Raw genomic sequence first — 11,925 nt, 5'->3', positions numbered from 1 at the left:
GCCACTCTGAATGCATTGTTTTCTGGCCAGGTTACATGCTGCACCGACACTGGTGCTACAACAGAACAAACCCAGGCTGAACCTTATCTCAGCTGCCCGTAGTGAGTTTGCACACATTGCCCTCTTCTCAGTTTAAAATGAGTAAATCCACAAGTGACACATAAGAGTTCTTTTCTAAGTAGACACAAAAACAACAGTAGAATAAAAAGGTTTTTGTGCATTTTAGGCCTCAAAAGATGAAGCTGATGAGTCACATAAGCAATGCCTTTGTTAAGGAGAATGGTACATTCTCCATACTTTAATCTAGTTCGAAGTATTTTCAATGATACAAGACTTAAAAATGTGATTGTGAATGGTGTCATCATTACATTTCTATAGGAATGCATTGCACTAAAAGAACTTTCAACACAAGCATGTTTTCTTAAGTTTTTAAAGCTACAATTTGTGTTTTGAGCTACAATTTGATATTTTGCTATTTTTCAAATCCCATAAACATCCCCAAAAAAGTCTAAATTAGCTCTGTAAAAGTGCTTATGTGACAGATGATATACTCACAGCCATTAGTTCTATTCTAAATTTACAGGAGCACATCAGTGTTTTGTCCCTCGTAACAAGGCATATGTAAAGAATGTGCAGAACATCTCACTTTAAGACCTGTGATTATTAATTTTCACTTCCATGCACTAACTAACACCTTGGAGGAGGAAGCATTGCAGATTAGAAGGGGACTAGCTCTGAACATGACTGCATTTATTTGTGTGTGTGTGTGTGTGTGTGTGTGTGTCTTAAAATGCAGGCATTCAGTAGTTTAACATAACTGCTTTCATGTCTGTAACAATCTTGCATTTGAATTTTCTTTCTTTTTTTATTGTAAATGGATCTCATCAATGTGAACTCTTAAGGAGAATCCAGCTCTGGTTAACACGCTGACCATGCAACACTGGTCACCTGAAACCCAGCACCTGCAGCTACCTACAAGCAGCATCATTTGTCACTTTCACTGCACAGCTGTGGACTTGGGTTGAGTTCGCATTACCAGTCACATTCCAGTCCAATTCAGTCCTGTTTAGATTTAATGGTTCACATTCACAACCAAAAGTGTCTGCCATCTAACTTTCATTTGAACACAGCTACTTACTGAAACGATAAACCTGTGCAGTAGAGAATATTTTGCAAGGTTCATTTGTATTAACAACAACAGAAAATGCCTTATTTGTGAGCTCGTTGATTTACACAATTCTGAAAATAAAGCTGTCACAAAAAACTTTTGGATGATTTCAAGCTCTGGATGATCTTTTATAAAAAAAATAAAAAAGATTGCAAAGGATAAGAAAAGCTAAACCGCTAACTTGTGCTATATTAGTCGCTGTTGTCAGCAGGGCTGTTGTAGTTCTGCAGATTTAAAACAACAATGTTCATTGCATGCATATATGCATGAAATCAGATATGTCCATCCTCGACATCAGCAGAAGACATAAACATAAAATCATAGTCATAATATGGTAATACATATATAACCATAGATTTATGGTATACTCTGCACACTTTATGTATATCTGTGAGGGTATAAAGCACAGGTTACCTCCTGAAAGCTCTTGATTAGTGATCAGATGGGACTGCAAACATTTGTTTACTATTTCACAGTGCAACCACAGGTTTTGAATAGGACTCAGAGCAGATAGCATTTTAATTTTCCTAAATCCAACTAAACACTCTTATACAGCTGAAGTAAACTACGATGGTGTAGCATTTAACAAAACCAAAATGTCCATTAATCATGCAAATCAGGCACCCTATCATATTGCAATTGAAGCAGTTCCCACCCACGTTCTTTTCCACCACATTGAGCACGGGGAAGGTTATATTTCCTGTCGTGGCTGCCAGTGGTCATAGCTTCCCTGCTGCTTGTTGTCTGGCTGGCCAAACTTTTTCCATTTTTGCCTGATGAGGCTGGTGCTAGCTGGGCCTTTCAGCAAAGCTCTCTCCTCACTTTCAGTGTTGAGACAACCTGGCTTTCTGCCCTGCTAGCCTGCTTCTCCTGCCCCTTGCAGTGTCTAAGCACCTCATCTGCTCCAAACCTGCACAACTCCCCCCACCCTCCCAGGCCAGAGGAGTCACAACAGCGCTCCGGCATGTGAAGATGTAAACAAAGCTAGTCCAACACCAACACACCCTCATCCATTATTCATCTGTCCCTCTTTAATGAGTTTTCCATCCACCTCCAATATCTATCCAATTAAAAAAACTGTTACTGTGTTTGATCATTTTAATTAATTTCAAAGTATCATACAGTATATCTGCCCAGTATTAAATGCTTCCCTATGCTAAACATCACAATGAATGAGTCACAACTGAGCAATGGACCGAAGAAATGAGAGTACATTTTTTAGCAAAGAAAAAACTGACTTCATGTTCACATTTATTAGTTAAAATGACTTTACAGAAACCAAACTGTGCCTGTAGTCTATGCATAATCTTTCCAGTAATCCAATCAAATTCAGCGGAAATTAATTTGATAATTAATCCCCCTCTGTGACCCTCTTCTCCTTTTAACACTATAGAGTTGTCTAGGCTTTCACTCGCATGCCAAGCCAAAAGATTGTGTGTCAATCACATAGATAATATGTTCGTTTACATACCATGATCATGAAAAGGAGGCTAGTTTAATATTTGATAGCTTCTTCAAGTTACTCAGGAACCTTGTGGCCTAACACTAGTGCTAGACCTCAGCACCTACAGTCATTGTTAAACACCTTTGCACAGCATTGGCTAACATGACTCTGGAAGAATACGAAGCACTGTCACATGTACAAACATATACAAACAAACTTGTACATGCGCTTCCTCTTTTGCAGGAATAATTATAAGACCTGGAAAACACGATATGTCTTGCATTTGCACTCATGTTCATCCATACTAATCATCACTGAGTTGCCCCTCACCTCTCCTTGACTCTATGGTACACCCGTATGCCATTCACACACTTTTCATGCTGCGTCCCAGTAGACACAACTTAGCCAAGCATGTATATGTGGTCATCTGCACTCTCCAACCTGCAGGTATCTTGCAAGACTCGCTGCTCTGCTCAAGTCAACCCACACACAGCTCAATTGTGTGCCCCACCACCCAACACAGAGTTGCTACTCTTTGAGCTGAGACAAAGTGAAACATATAGTCCAAACAAAAGACAAGGAAAGACAAAGAGTGAGTGGGATGGGAGTGAACAAGAGAGCTGGAGATGAGACAAAAGTCTGTGGCAACATGAAAGAGCAATTAAGAGCTTAGTCATGAAAGAACATCTCACCCTATCTTTTTTCCCTTTTGTGACATTATGCCACATATCATATATCACTTTAAATGGGATTTTTCTGGGGGGCTGTGTGATTGGTTTTGTTTTTTTTTTTCTCTTTTCATTGATAAATTGGCTTTACGAACACTGTGAAATGAAAAAAGGTTTCCCTCAACACCATTTTCAGCCTTTCTGTTAAATTTAGACATGACTCTTTTGTGGCTCAAATCCCATATTGCTCATGTGACTTGTGCGGGTTATCCAATGTGAAATATAACCATGAGGTGTGTTTCATCCATTAAAACCAAAGCGGCAGTATTTTCTAAAGAAAAATAAAGTTATTCTCATCAGTGCCATCTGTCTGTTGAGTCTGTTTCATAATAACCCCATTTAGAGATGACCTGCCTTTACAGTGACTTTGTTATTTGCGTCATCATCTGTCTTTTACCTGCATTGTAAAGTGAAAACAAGCTTGATATTTATTTAATGACAGTTCAAGTGTTGTTAGGACAGCTGATAAGGTGACCTACATCAAAGCTGCAGGTTTACCATGTAAGACAAGGAAATGAATGTCCCCAATTACAAGCATCTAATTACCTTATTGCAGCCTCTTAAGTACAACATTAGATGTGCAGCCCTTGCATTATTCTTTACCCTATCTGTTTCCTCTTTTTCTTTTTTTTCCTGATCCCACTGTTTCTTGCACCATATTTCCCCCTGGGTCTTTCTGAAACCCCTAAATAATGCACACCGAGTGAAGGGCTTAAAGGGGCTGTATGATGGATCACTCTCCTCTTCCTGGAGCTGTTGCATTCTTCTTGTACCAAAGCTTATTTATCATTTCCATAATGACACTACTCTCAAGTGACTCTCTAAATATCTATATTTACAACAGACAACTTTTAATAAGAACTACATTTTTTTTCTCCATGATCCAGTTTCCAGAGTGTGACATCACAGTAGAAAGAGGTTACACAAGATTTTTTTTTTAGTTTGCATACTGACAGAAAGTGAAGGATTTGCTAGTAATTGTTGTACATATCATTGAAAGTTTGAAAAGCCTTATGAAAGAAAGATTAGATAATAATGAAATATGATTTAAATTCAAACCATCATAATGTTTTTCTTTTGGTTTTTTTTAAAAGCAACATTTCCAAACTTCCAAACTGGCTGATATACCTTTATAAAGCAGCTCTTTTAGTAACTAAACACATTACTTCCCAATTTCAATTATCCTAACGATAAACAACTCAGGCAAAGACAAGTCAATAACAGAAACAGTAAAGGTGAATTTTCATTGATTTATGAGAATGTTTTATTGATTGATTATATAAGGTCTGTTATGAAACTTTAATGATCTCCATGGAAAAATTAGCTTGTTGTATCAAAATGGGACAATAGATATTGTATAAGACCACAATTTATTAAATTTGCTTTACCAGGTTGGATCCCCCTTGCCTCCATACTTTTTGGTGACATAGATTTATTCATCGTGTCAGAAACATAGATTTTGCTCCATTTTGATATGATAGCATCACACAGATTTGTAGTCTGCACATCCATGATGAGAATCTCCCGTTCCACCACATCCCAAAGCTGCTATGATGGTTTGGTGACTGCGGAGGCCATTGGAGTACAGTGAAGTCATTGGTGTGTTCAAGAAACCAGTTTGAGATGATTTGAGCTTTGTGACATGGTGCATTATCCAGCTGGAAGTAGCCATTAGAAGATGCTACACTGTAGTCACAACAGGATGGACATGGTCAGCAACAATACTCAGGCATGCTGTGGTGTTTAAACCGTGCTCACTTAGGTGCCCAAAGTATACCATTTTCCTCTGACTTCTTACATCAATAAGGCATTTTTGTCCAGACAACTATCTTGACTTAGTTTTTCTCTGTTTGTTGGACCACTCTCTGTAAACCCTAGAGATGGTTTTGTGTGAAAATCCCAACTGACCAGTTTGTGAAATACTCACACCAACCTGTCTGGCACCAACAACCATATCACGTTCAAAGTCACTTAAATCCCCCTGTTTTCCCTATTCTGATACTCAGTTTCTCCTACAGCAAGTCATCTTGACCATGTCTACATGCCTAAATGCACTGAGTCACTGCCATGTGATAGGTTGATTAGCTAGTTGTGTCAATAAGCAGTTGAACAGTACCAGTCAAAAGTTTGGGCACACTTAAACTTTTGACTGACTGGTACTGTACCTAACAAAGTGGCCAGTGACTGGATATTATGTTATATATAATGACGCTGTTATCTCTTTATTCTTGATACCCACTGAATTGAAAAATACACTGTAAATTAAACAAACTATCACAGCCCTTTTCCTTCTAGTGTCTGTAGTGTACATCACTATAAGAGACTAGCTATGGATTTCATAGTGGGAATTCATTTATTATCAAGTTGTTTTGGCCCCTTGACCTCATTGGAGAAAACATATGTTATTATTACATTGCTGATATGTTGGTAAAGTTGTGCATTTATTTGAAACAACATTGTGTTAGTTGCATGGTATACAACATGGTGTCATTAGTTTATTCAGAATCTAAGTAGTGTACAGAGAATTTCATATAAAAAGAAAAAAAAATTGGCCAGTTAAAAAAGTAACTGCAAAGTTTTTTTGTCTAAACATAATTTAAGGCTTACATTAAGAAGGTCCGTTAAAATTTAGCTTTTCTCATTTTAGGCATGTATTCAAATCAACACACACATTTAAGTAGAAATAGCCTAATGTAGCAGCATAATAATTATGTTTAAGTTATTTTTATTCAAATGTAGCAGCTGATCTAAATAATAACATTAAGTTTGACTTAAGACTATTCATTAACTGATCCTCTCAAATATACACAAGCCTTTGGTCAAGTTTATGCCAAAAGCTGTCAAGCCTGATGTTTTACTTTATTACGTTCTCACTTTTTTATCATTAATGTGGCACTGCAGTATGTAAATTGAAAGTTTAATGTAATTCATCATAGATCAATACACCACTGATGAAATACGTCATTCTTGATTTAAACAAATCAGTGTGATTTAATTCACAGATACCTATTCATAGGTGTAGTGCTGCCAAAATGCCACTCTGCCTCTTGTTTCTTCAGGATCACCAGACATTTTTGTCATATATTTATCCATATTAAAGGCTTTTAGTCTCCAACCTTTCTTCTATAGTGGACCAGCTGTCCTGCTGACCAAATGTAACTAACTGGTGGTGTTTGGGTGTTGAGGTTTGCAGCTAGCATTGTCAGTGTATATGAAGAAGAGTCTGTAACACTAGCTGTGTATTCCTGATAAAATCTGATAAATTAGCTAATGGTTAGTAATTGGTTGTTTAATGGTCATAAAACGACTGGAAATCTAACCAGGGACTAATGCTACTTCATTCAGAAGCAACATAAAGCTTAACTAATGGTGAGTTAATGATGAAGTACAACAGAAATGCTGTTGGTCAAGATTATTCAGTGAAGTTTGAGCAAATAGTTAAAATGAGCTGTTAGATTTGGGGCTGTTGTCCAGCTGGTGAATATGAAACACTCACTGGGAAAGATGTAAGCACTAGTGATTCTCAAATATTTACTCATTATTAATGAATCATCAGTTAACCATTACCTATAGTATTTGATGAGGAGTTCATCATTTTTTGTAATTAATTAGCAGTTAGTCCCTAATACAGTTTCTAGTAATTTTTTTTAATCTAGTATTATTTCAGAACTGCTCCTTTTACTTGTTTTCCTGACCACTTGGTAGGTGGGTATCCCTGCACTAAGATATTCAGTTATCACAAAGAGATATGTTAAGAAAGAATAGCCTAAACACAGAAAGTATAAATCTTCTTTTAAATGATGTCCTTTATAATGAGCCAGACACTGAAGACTCTTGTTAATCCTCAACTGGGCTGTAATACTGTTTATTATGTGAGAAACAACAGCTTAAAACTGATTAATATATAAAAACTTGCCACCACATTTCAAGTATTTACATAATTTTGGACAGAAGTATGATCACTGCATGCACGTACATGACGTGCACATTAGGTGCACACTTGAGCTTGCATTCTAGTGGATGTACTCTGGTACTTTAACACATAGCAATGCACCCCTGCACCTTGGAGACAAGTAAATTAAATCACAGCACGTAATATTGAATGTGATAAATCCTTCTGGACTTCAATCATGCATCTTCATGAGTAAAGTGCTGCATCAAGAGCAGATGTGGTAGAATTGTTTATTTCTTATATTAGCTTCACTGGAAGACAATAAATTAACTTATTTGTTTAGATATACATAACCTGTGCTGCTACAAAGATCAGAACTGTTCAGATGAATGTCAGTCCAGCCAAAATGACTCTGACCATGAAGGTTATGTTATATATAAACTCATGGAGTGAGTACCCACTGTCATTCTTCTGCTTACGCGTCATTATTTTTCTTATACTGAGAAAAACAGAGAGAAACAATAACACAATAACAGAATTTGTTTCGCATCAGAAGCAGGTAAAAGCTGATATATGACACAGTCCTCAGAGGACTAAACACATGAGTCATTACAGAGAACTTTGAATGCATATTTGTAATTTCTCTCATTTTCCAAAGTTGCATTCATGACTCAGTGGCAGATTGTTTTGATTTCTTTTTAAGTGGCTTTTTCTTATCTAACCATCAGGTTCGTGTAATTTGTTGTATCACCTGACAAATTTTGTCAGCTGTGGCTGTGATCCACTCTGGTCAGATTCAGTCATGGCTCTCATGTCTGAACTTAATAAACTGTACAAGGCTTCAACACTAAGCGTGGTGTGACCCCTGCTGGAAGAGGAGTAGGTAGGCTGATTGATTTCAGCATTTCATTAGCATTGTTAAATCTTGGGTTACCCAGTGTTTGAGCTGATATTTTTTTACTTTACGGGTGGGATTCGTCTGAGTGTAGCTGTTCTCAGAGTTTTAAACAAAGTTTTATAGAGTTAGATAAGCATGTCTTGAATTTGATTTATAGGTTTTGCTCCTGATGTTGCTACTGGCTCATCTTCCCACTGTTTCCTTGTCTGACCTCTTGTCATTCAGGAGATTGCTTTACAGTCGGTCTCCCTTAAGGATTTCGTTACACGCCTTATATTCTACGTGCGTCACTCCCCAGATTCTGTAGCAGGCCTGTAGATCTGCAACTGAAACATATATCCACCTCTCTCTCTGTCCCCTGCAGTGTTAGGACACCGCTGTCTATGTAGGCCACATTAGCTCCACATTTAAACCAAGGCCATTTAATATGACCAGGACTCTTCGCTTCTAAAGACACCACGCTCCAGATGCCTGAGGTGGTATCCTCTGTGTGTCAGCCACTGTACTGACATCACCAAACAGCACATCTCCTTACTCCTTTAATTTTGGCATTCCATGGGCTCCATCATGTGGCTAGGTGGAGGTAATTACAAAGAAAATGTCCTCAAAAAGCACAAGGTGTCAAAGTTTTTGTCAAGGTGACTCAGTGTGAAGATGAAAATTGACAAAGTCTCCTTTGTGAGTTCAGGGCTGTCACAACTTGGTTTTAGTTCAGCATTGTACTGCATGAGCAGAGAACAATACTGAACTATGGATGCATACCCCACTGAGATCATCTGAGGTTGCATTTGCTGAGCAGCATTTCTGATTTTCCACTTACCACTGGAAAGTGGGGCAGAACATAAAACGTACTTTAGTCCCCAATGACTAAGCCAGCTACAGAGGGCTTTTCAAGTACTTTTGGGTAGTGGCCATCTTCCTGAAATGTACCACATCACTGAAGTAGAGGCCTATCATTCATACATGTGTGCCTTGCTTTTTGTGGTACCCTTCTTTAAATAATTTTGTACTCTTTTGTTGCATCACTAATTTAGACAATTTAAGCACATTAAGCTTACTCTGGTTTATAATCACACATTTTTACTGCAATTTCTGTAAATAAAAAGGTCCATGTTTAATATTAAAAAGCAGAAGGGAAAAATTTAATCAATTTTTTGTGTACATTCAGTCTATCGACACTGTTTCTCCCTGTTTGTCATATATGCAACACTGCTTGCTATCAGTGAATGTCACACATAAAATGAATTGTAATGTTGAATAAGACCATGAACTGTGGTGAAAAGAAGATGCACTCATTTAAAATAAAGATAGAAGCTTTGTTATAGAAGCATGAATAAATGGTTGGTAGTCATTTTTAACATGAGTCATACTGAAAAGGAAATCTTTGACCTCCCTCTCTTCTCTGCAGGTCACTGTTGCTATTATCAGTATGTGAACGTTTTCTAATGGACCAACCGAGTTGCTCTTTCACCCTACATGAATTAATATCGAAGAAAAATGGAGGCAGACAAAAAGAAATGTCAAAGCAAACCTGACATAATAAAGACTTGCTGAATTGTATAATGGTCTTCTATTGTAAAATGTGATGATGACAATTGTTTGGGCCTGAATGCACACTGAGTGCCATCCTTAACATTAAATTGTGCACAATGTGGTAATCTTTAAGCATCTAAAAGGTGCTTTACAGATTTTTTTTTTCTTCTTTTTTTCTAAAATCTTGGCAGCAACAAAAATTATCATAAGCTCATGGATCCAGATGAGCAAAATAACAACATATATTTGTATTTCATTTTCCTTCTTTCCCATCATCTTGTTTTGTGAATGAAGCTTGCTATGATACATATATAAGTACTTTTACTTTTAAAGGTACCTTTTTATATTTATAACTAACTTTGCATATCGATCTTTAGTTCAATAATGTCTTGCAGACTCTTGCATTACTAATGAAAACTTCTGCACAGTACAAGTACAGCTGTTTACTGTATGACTTTCTCCTAAAAACAGAAACAACTCTATTCAATTTTAAAGGGCCAGGACCCATATGTATAAATGATGTGTATACACAAAAACCGTGCACATCCTTCCTCTACACACACACGCATTTAATTTTATTAAGGAAGACAGTGCAGTGAGGATGTGTGCACCTCCTGGATTTTACAGACCATATGTACACAGGTTCTTGGAGCAATCTAACCCTGATATGGTGAAAAGGAAAGGAACAATGATCAGTTTTTCCTGATATACTCTTATTTAATTGTGAGTGCTATAAATAACTGCAGCCGTGCGTCACTGTACGTAATTGCTGTGCAAGGCCTTGCTGATTAGTCTTTAAAAAGAGAATGAGATCATTTTGGTTTTCTGACATAAGATTGATTTGTGCACTACTTTAAGTTTGCAAATTGTGCACAATAAAAATGTTCCATCTTCCATTTTGTCTCCCTCTTGATTATCTCAAGGTAAGATCGTTCAGTGTACAGGCAAAGGTTTCTATCTGCTGCATGTAAAGCAGAAGTTGCTTGTTCGCCCTGATGTTTGCTTTTGGCCCCATCTGTTATCCAACTCCTTCTTTTTTTGTTTCTTTTCTTTTAACCTGTGCTAAATACTTTGCTCTTAATTTAGAAAGTTTTGATGCCTATTTCATTGTGTTTGTGATTCCAGAACTGAGACCACTCTATATAACTGCTGCTTTTCTGCTTCTGCTATCATCATTATATATATTTGCGGTGAAAACATTTTTCTGTAGGAATGATCAATTAGGGGGACATCTGCACCTATTTATGGCTAAAATGGGAGGGGAAATCAGGTTTGTGGGTGTGCAAATAGTTTCCCTCTGAGTTTTAAAATAAAATTATAGATATGTAGAAAATTATAGATGATACACTTGCCAGCCACTGTTTTAGGTACATATCTTCAATTACTTAAAACAAATACCAAATCAGCCAATCACAGGGCAGCAAATCATTGCATTTAGGCATGTAGACATGGTCAAGACAACTTACTAAAGTTCAAACCAAGGATCAGAAGTGAGAAGAAGGGGGATTTACTTGACTTTGAATGTGCTGTGGTTGCTGGTGCCAGACAGGCTGGTTAGAGTGTTTCAGAAACTGCTGATCTACTGAGATTTCCACATACAACCATCTCTAGGGTTTCCAGAGAACGTTTGGAAAATGAGAAAATGTCCTGTGAACAGCAGTTGTCTGGATGCAAATGGATTGTGGATGTCAGAGGTCAGAGGAGAATCAGCAGACTGGTTTGAGAATACACAGAATATGTATGCAGAGTACCATCTCTGCATACATATTTTCTTGGCATATAAGCTTTTTAAGTATTGTTGAAACACCCCAGGCTACCTGAGTATTGTTGCTGATCATGTCCAATATCTGAAGAATGTTTCCAACTCCTTATTGAATCTATGCCACAAAATTTAAGTAAGATCTGAAGAATAAAAGGGGTCCAATCTGGAATTAGCAACTAATAAAGTAGCCAGTGAGTAAACACACTTGTAAGCCTGTGGCCCCAGATATTTAAGGACATCAGCACAGGTGTGAATTCAAAGAATTATATGCCAAATCTCTTGTTTGTCATGAGCTTAAAGCATTTTACCACACTTTGCAATTGTAGGTCAAACCCCATCTGCTGATATAATCAGAACAACCAGGATAACTACTCCAGTCATTGCAGTGACAACTTCCTTGCTGTTATCTAGCAAACAGGTGCTGCATACTAATATAGATACTAAAGAAAATAATAATTCCCTAGTCTTTATGACAAGCAGCACAAGCACCAAACATCTGT

The sequence above is a fragment of the Melanotaenia boesemani genome, chromosome 21 (genome assembly GCF_017639745.1).
Source record: "Melanotaenia boesemani isolate fMelBoe1 chromosome 21, fMelBoe1.pri, whole genome shotgun sequence".
Lineage (NCBI taxonomy): Eukaryota > Metazoa > Chordata > Actinopteri > Atheriniformes > Melanotaeniidae > Melanotaenia > Melanotaenia boesemani.
Note: the sequence above shows the minus strand (reverse complement) of the source record.